This window comes from Gossypium hirsutum, chromosome A12 (assembly GCF_007990345.1).
Source record: "Gossypium hirsutum isolate 1008001.06 chromosome A12, Gossypium_hirsutum_v2.1, whole genome shotgun sequence".
Lineage (NCBI taxonomy): Eukaryota > Viridiplantae > Streptophyta > Magnoliopsida > Malvales > Malvaceae > Gossypium > Gossypium hirsutum.
The window spans coordinates 6,562,881-6,571,209 of record NC_053435.1 but is presented as its reverse complement, the minus strand read 5'-3'; the positions used below and the strand labels follow the sequence as shown (position 1 = coordinate 6,571,209).

Below are 8,329 nucleotides of genomic sequence, written 5' to 3'. Positions count from 1 at the left end.
CATTAAGCCCAAATTATCAAAATGTACGAAATCGCGCATACTGCAGTTTATTACTTTAGATTACCAAATATACAAACCCAACTATCTTACGAGCATTCGCACACTCGCGAATTCCCAAAATACCGACTTTTTGGCATTTCGGCTTTTCGGCTTTTGCCAATCTAGTCTATGAGAGGGTGTCAGTTACACACCTGTTTGCGACGATATGCTGACGAGATCCACACACGAACCGCCTACAATTGGATTACTAACACGTTAATCTAAATATTCAAATACAAACTACGTATTAACCCCTTACAATATTCGGCCAACCACACCTACAGATCATAGTAAGCTTATAAGAAATCAATAAGCAACTCATTAACAAATTTTTGTCAATGTTTACCACATAATCATAATTTCACTGCAAGCTGTCTTCCTGAGCAACAGTCACTAAATTATTTATAACTGGAACTACAAAACTCCAAATCAAGTGCCGTTAATTTTCCCTGAAAATAGACTCATATATCTTTTATCCATAAAATTGTCAGAATTTTTGGTATGGCCAATCAATACCAGATTTTTCTTAAAGTTTCCCATGTTTCACTGTTTGACTAATCTGACCACTCTTCATTACGAATCAAATTTCTCATTTTACAGAATTCAAAATATGTTCTTGTTTATTTCATTAGAAACTAGACTCAATAAGCTTTAATTACATAATTTATTCAGCCTCTAATTCATCTCCCACAAATTATGGTGATTTTCCAAAATCACGTTACTGCTGCTGTCCCAAGTAGATTTATTACCAAATCACTCTTTCACACATACCTTGCATGCATATTATTTAAACATGTATATCACCAATCAATCATCACATATCTATGATTTTACTTAAGTATAATCTCCATTTCATCATTTTAAAGCACAACATGTTAGCTAATTTTTCCCTTTAACATCTAAGGCATATGCATGCTCATTTGTTTGGCTCAACTTCACCTATCTTCCATTTTTTCATCAAAAGAACATGAAACAACAACCATTTCCTTCATTTTAATTCATGACTAAATGCTCACAACACAACTAAAAATCAAAATATACTTCAAGAGTTAAGGTAGAATCAAGAAGAACTCATGAACCTCAAAATAGAAGCAAGGTACCAAGAACTTACCTTCAATTTTCCTCCTCCTAATGACCGAATACTCAAGAGCTTTCTCCTCTCCTTTCTCTTCTCTAACTTTCAGCTATGATGAACAAAGATGGACAAAACTTTGTTCTTTTCACCCCTTTTTTCTTTTAATAAAACTTCATATTTCATCCATTTAATTCTTTAATACAAAAGACATGAAATTCTTATCATGAAACATTTACCTAACCCATTATCATGAAACATTTACCTAACCCATTATCATTGAACATTTACCTAACCTATTATCATGGAACATTTACCTAACCTATTATCATGAAACATTTACCTAACCTATTATCAATTTGTATCAATTTGTACCATAAATTATGGATATCAAGTGTACATTTTGTCTACAACAACATGATGGCTGGCCACTTCATGTAAAATGGGAGGTTTGTCATGCAAATCCTCCTATTTTGCACTCCTATTTATTTGGCCACTTCAATTTAGCCTATAGAATTTTCAAACATTTTCACATAGGTCCTATTTCATAATTTCACCCCCTTTTTCTTATGGAACAAAAATTAACTAAAATTGCAGGGTTCTATCTTAAGCTTGGGCTTTCTAGAGGCCCACTAACATAATTAAACCTATGCCAACATTCACAGGATTCCCGAAAATTGGGGCGTTACAGGAGGGGGTAAGCATAAATGCTTAGTAAGTTCACATGCAAATAGCAAGTAACAAAATCATGCAATTCCACATAAAACATCATTTGCATAAACAACATCAAGACATTCGTGTTTCGTTTGCATTTAATATCTTTCTACGATTTCATCATACCAAGTTCTCAACCCGAAGATTTAAGCACATACCTGTCAAATTTTCTCATTCACCACACTTACCAATATATCAACTTCATTTTAGGCATTCTTCTCATTCACTTAAGATTCACCCGTTGAACAAATCGGAATATAATTCGAATACGCGGATTTCATGAACGTAAGTGCCATACCCGCAGCTAGACAAACTTAATAGTCAGTGGAACTTATGCAGCCAAGCTACCATGTAACCCGCCCATAAGTGAACTCGGACTCAACTCAACGAGCTCGGGCGTTCGCATCCATAAGTGAACTCGGACTCAACTCAACGAGTTCGGAACTCAAATATCCTAGTGACATGTCACTTGTATTCTAATCTATTCCCAAGGTTCAAACAGGCTTTTTCCTCGATTACACATCTTTGCCGTCTTCCATGGAATATCGAAATCGATACTTTGGTGATAGTTCATACTCATCAAGTAATTCACATAATTACATATTATTCAACAATAACCACAAAACATAACATTTCATGATAATAATAAGCACCATATCATATAAACAACATTAAATTGCTTAAAATGACAATTATGTTACTACATTTACACATGAACTTACCTCGATACAAAATATTAGCAATCGAGCCTATTCTTCGTAAACTTTGTTTTTCCCTCGATCGCAACTTGAATCTCGTTTCTCTTGATCTATAATGCCAAATTAATCTTATTTAATACATACATTCATCAAAACAGTCTTTAATATGAACTTTGGAAAAATTACATTTTTGCCCCTAAACTTTTGCATAATTACACTTTTGCCCCTAGGCTCGGGAATTAAACTTCATCCCTTATTATTATGTTTTATGACATTCTGATCATTTTTCCCTTCTATAGCAACATCAAATCCACACTCTAACATGCACTTATGACTATTAGGTATTTTTACCGATTAAGCCCTTTTACTCGTTTTCACTTAAAACCGAGTAGTACAAGTTGTCTAACATAATTTCAAACCTCATATTCTATCATAAAACACCAAAATACACAAATTTCAGCTATGGGTATTTTTCCAAATATGAACCTAGGTTGAATTATTGCTAGCATAAGCTTAATCGAGCTACCGGGATTCCAAAAACGTAAAGAACATTAAAAACGGGGCTTGGAATCACTTACTATGGAGCTTGGAAGCTTGAAACAAACCCAAACTATGGATAACCCTTGAAATTTTTGCCTAATGAAGAAGATGGACAAAAATTGGCTTTTAATTTTGTTTTTAATTCATTTTAATAACTAAATGACCAAAATGCCCTTCCTACTAAACTTTCAAAAAAATTCCATCCATGTCCAATTTTTGTCCATAGACTTAGAAATTGGTCAAATTTCTATTTAAGACCTCCTCATTAATATTCCAAAGCAATTTCATACTAAAAACTCCTAGAATGCAAGTTTTGCAAATTATTCGATTTAGTCCCTAATTTCAATTTTAGCACTTTAGGCATAGGATTTCATCACGAAATTTTCACACAATCATGCAATCATATCATAAACATCAAAATAATTATAAAATAGTTATTTCTATCTCGAATTTGTGGTCACAAAACCACTATTCCATTTAGGCCCTAATTCGGGATATTACAAAGGTAAAGTAAGGGGGTGTAAGCTTGGAGAAGCTCAGTGAGTACACAGTCATACAACACAAGTATACTCACCAAACATGTAAGGATTTGAACATACTTGAACAATTCACATGTAACACAATTTTCATACATAATACAGTGATATATTGGCAATTTGTGAATATGAAACATAATCAAATTATATACTCATTGGAGAAATATATCTCCAAATCAGACCACGTGACTCATAAAGTTGTACGCTTCTCCATGTAAGTGTAGCATGTATGCTCACACTCTCCAAACACACCACACCATCTACAGTGAATGGAGTTATGCTCAACATTTCCTTATCTCTCCAACGCTATCTTCGAGCCACAATGCCCAACACATAATAAAAAGGGTAAGTACTCACAATCCTATGGCATGCCAATGATATCCAATGGTTTTAAGTGTTTACATTGCCAATATATCTAATTAATCACATTTTATTACGCAATATAACTAGCTACCGTTACTGTCGAGCTCGCACTTAACATTTCACAATAATATAATTTTAAACTAATCAAAACTCACAATATCATAAATCCCATAATTCACTGACGGGTTCCTGCATGTATAGATGTACACTATCAATAAAATTCACATGTTATAAAAATCTATATTATAATATTTTTTTATATCCATTCGCAAGCTTTACATATCCATATATGAATATATATTACATATAAATACATACCTATTTAGTGACCTTTGTGACGTCAAATTTTAGCATACCTTAAAAATCCCATCAATTTATATATTTATATAAAACAAAAACCATGTATAATATATATGTACAACCCCATTCATTATATATAACACCAAAGCCCATCTAGTATATATAAAGTTGATAAACCATAAAAGTAACATGTTTTAATCCCATTCTTGATGCGTTTTTGGATGGTTTATTATTTAATTTAGTGAATTTGATACTCTTAATCCTTTAATTTCATGTTTTTATACTTAGGAGAGAATAAGGGAACAAAAAGAGCCAAAAGGGCCAAAATTGAACAAAACGAGCTACTTTTAGGATCCACAAGGGATGAGCACATGCCTGTGTGAGCCACACGGGCTGGCCACATGACCATGTGCCAGCCCGTGTCGATATCGCTCCCTGTTTCCCAAACACGCAGAAAAATCCAATTTTTAGGGTTTTTGAGCATTCTAAAGTTTATAAAAACACACTAGAAGAAGACCTAAATGAGGACGCAGAGAAGAATAAAGAAATTACTCGAAGAACGCCGTCGGAATCAACTCAGAAGCTGGATCTCCTTTAAGATTGAAAGTCTCCAGTCAACTTATCTAGAAGTTTTTAGGTTTCTTTATGTTTTGTTGTTTTCCTAATTTTGAGATGCTTTCCTCCCAAAGTATGAACTAAATTTCCTAGATACCTAGGGAAGATGAAACCTATGATGGATTTTGTTATTTAATTTCTAAATTACATGATAAATACTTGATTTCTTGATCTCAATTATGTGTACTTATTCCATGTTTTAATGTTTTCAGGATATTAATTCATGATTGATGTACTTATTTCAGTGGAGCAAAAGTCCCTGTTTAAGAGTAGATCTGACATAATTGAGTGGAGTTGCATGTAATCCTAGAAATAGGATGAAATAAATCTATCATATTAGAGTCAAATCTAATAGGGGAATCCATAGGTCGAGTTAATACGACAATAGGGGTTTTAATTAGAAAGAGATTTCAATTAATCAACCTAGAGTTAGTTATTTTTACTCTCGAAAGAGATATTAATATAATTTAGGGATTTCTACAGATCAAGGCAAGTGAATAAATCGTTTAATTTAGATTCAGAATAATAAGTGAAGTCTAGGTGGATTTTTTCCTGGGTATTGTCTCTTTCATTAGTTCATTCGAATATTTTCTTACTTAATTCTCTGTTGCGTCCCTAGTAATTAGTTTAATTTTAGATTAAAAACAATCCTTCAATTTATGGGCTAAATAATAAAAAGATGGTAATTACTAGTACTTTTAGTCCTCGTGGATACGATATTCACAACTCACCATAACTATACTGCTATTCGATATGTGTGTTTGCTTTTGTCGTGATTTTAGTTAGTTAAGTGAATCATCATAAAGTTTTTAGCGCCATTGTCGGGGACTAAGATATTAGGAACACTAAATTTTATTAATTTAGCCATTTTTTACTTTTATTGCATTTTATTTTTATTTTTAGTTTAATTTTGTTTTCTAATTTTTCTTTTGTTTGCTTCTGGCAGGTTCCTTTAGTATATGACTAGAAGAAACCCGTTGGGGCCTCTCGTATTTAACAGTGAAATCGACAGTACAGCTTACAGAAACCGTAGAAAAGCGAGCAGAGTCAACAAAGTACTGTGGAAGAGCAAAAGGAAATCATTAATATTATTAAGGAGATGGCTGAAAATCAGAATAATCAGCTACCTCCTGTAGTATCCGCAAATCTTGCTCCTCGTACTATGTAGGATTATGCTAAGCCCAATTTAACTGGGGCTGAATTGAGTATTGTGAGACATGCTATTGCTGTAAATAACTTTGAACTGAACCGAACACCATTTAGATGATCCAACAATTTGTTCAGTTCGATGGTTTGCAAGATGAAGATCCAAATACTCATTTGGCTAACTTTTTGGAATTCTATGACACTTTTAAGATAATGGCATTTCTGACGATGCCATTCACCTTCGGTTGTTCCCCATTTCATTAAGAAATATGGCTAAACAGTGGTTGAACTCCTTACCACGAGGGTCTATCACTACATAGGAGCAAATGACCGAGAAATTTTTATTAAACTACTTTCCATCGGCTAAGACAGCTAAACTGAGGAATAATATCTCTTCCTTTGTGCAAATGGATTTAGAAACCTTATATGATGCATGGGAGAGGTATAAGGATTTATTGAGAAGGTGTCCTCACCATGGGTTACCTTTATGACTACAGGTTCAAACCTTCTACAATGGTTTGAACCCCTCTACTAGGCAATTGATCAACACAGCCGCCGGTGGGACTCTGAATAACAAAACACCTAAAGCGACTTATGAGTTTATAGAAGAGATGTCACTGAATAATTATCAGTGACAAGTCATGAGAACGAAGCCGATGAAAGCATCCGGTGTTTTCAATGTAGATTTGATCACCATGTTGTTGAATCAGGTAGAACTTCTAAATAAAAATATTGATGGTTTATATGGTTCTATACAGGTACATCTGATGATGCAGTGCGATACAAATGGAGGAGGGATGAACAATCCAAAATGTCTATCCTCCAACCTTAGCATAGAGAGCAAACAAGTCAACTATATGGGTAATAATTTTAGACCTTAGAATAATCCCTATAGTAACGCTTATAATGCAGGGTGGAGGAACCATCCCGACTTCTCATGGGGTGGTCAAAGAAATTAAAGACAACAACCCCCTCCAGGCTTTCAACAACAACCGTACTAGCAAGAGAAAAAGCCGAACCTTGAGGAGATGCTGACGAAATTTATTTCGATGCCAGAAACCTATTTCCAAAACACCAAAACCACACTCAAAAATCAACAAGCATCGATTCAAGGGCTCGAGAATCAAATAGGTCAGCTTGTTAAGCTGATTTCAGAAAGGCCACAAGGCAGCTTGCCTAGGAACACCGAAACTAACCCAAGAGAGCAGCTTCATGCAATTACGGTTCGAGATGAAAAAGGGTTAGTTGATCCTGAACCAGAACTAAGGCAAGGAAGTATGGTAAGTCAAGGTAAGGTTAGGGTAAGCCAAAACGAACAAAAATTGGTAAGTAAGGAGTATAAACCTAATGTGCCATACCCAAATGCAACAAAGAAAGACCACACAAATGATCAATTTGGTAAATTTCTTAAACTTTTGAAAAAGTTGCATATTAACTTACTGTATATTGAAGTTCTTCGTAGATGCCAAATTTCGTAAAATTTTTAAAGGAGCTTTTAGAAAACAAGCGGAAGTTAGATGATTCGTTGCACGTGGAGCTAAATGCAGTTTGCTCAGCTATCTTACAGAATAAACTACCCAACAAATTGAAAGATCTGGGGAGTTTTACTATTCCTTGTTTAATTGGTAATTTAAGTGTTAATAACGCTTTAGCTGATTTAAGGGCGAGTATTAATTTCATGTCCTATAAAATGTTTAAACAACTAGGTCTTAGGACACCCAAACAAACTAGGATGAGCATTTAATTGGCAGATAGAACCATTAGATTTCCTAGGGGTATTATTGAATACATACTTGTTAAAATCGATAAATATATATTCCCAATTGATTTTGTTGTTTTAAACATGGATGAGGATAGTAATGTACCCTTAATTTTAGGACGGCCCTTTTTAGTAACTGCTAGAACCATCATTGATGTAGGTACAGGTGAATTAATACTTCGTGTAGGTGACGATACGATTAAACTCCAAGCTCGTGATTTTGTTAGGATATCTAGGGATCGAAATGATTATACGAATTTTGTTAATATGAGTAACCTTATGGCTCAACATTCTTTGCAGGAAACACCTCGGAAAAACAGGATAGAGCCACGGTCCAACTTATACGATAAAAAACAAAACAACTCATAAAGAAAGAATGCCTCAGATCAATGAACTAGATGAATGGCGGACACATGCCAAGGAGAAACTGAGAATACACGATGCAAAATCGAAAAGACTCCAGGACGAGCTTAAGGATGGAACGAACCAATTTAATGTTGGAGACCAGGTATTGTTGGAAAAAATGGACCCTCGAATTGCCACTTCA

General features: G+C 34.3%; 1 non-coding gene across 1 annotated transcript; it reads right to left on the bottom strand.

Moving 5' to 3' along the window:
• Positions 1-6,397: 6,397 nt before the first annotated feature.
• Positions 6,398-6,504, bottom strand: LOC121211703 (small nucleolar RNA R71). Its single transcript, XR_005906922.1, has one exon. It is a non-coding gene; the product is annotated as a small nucleolar RNA R71 (small nucleolar RNA).
• Positions 6,505-8,329: the final 1,825 nt, after the last annotated feature.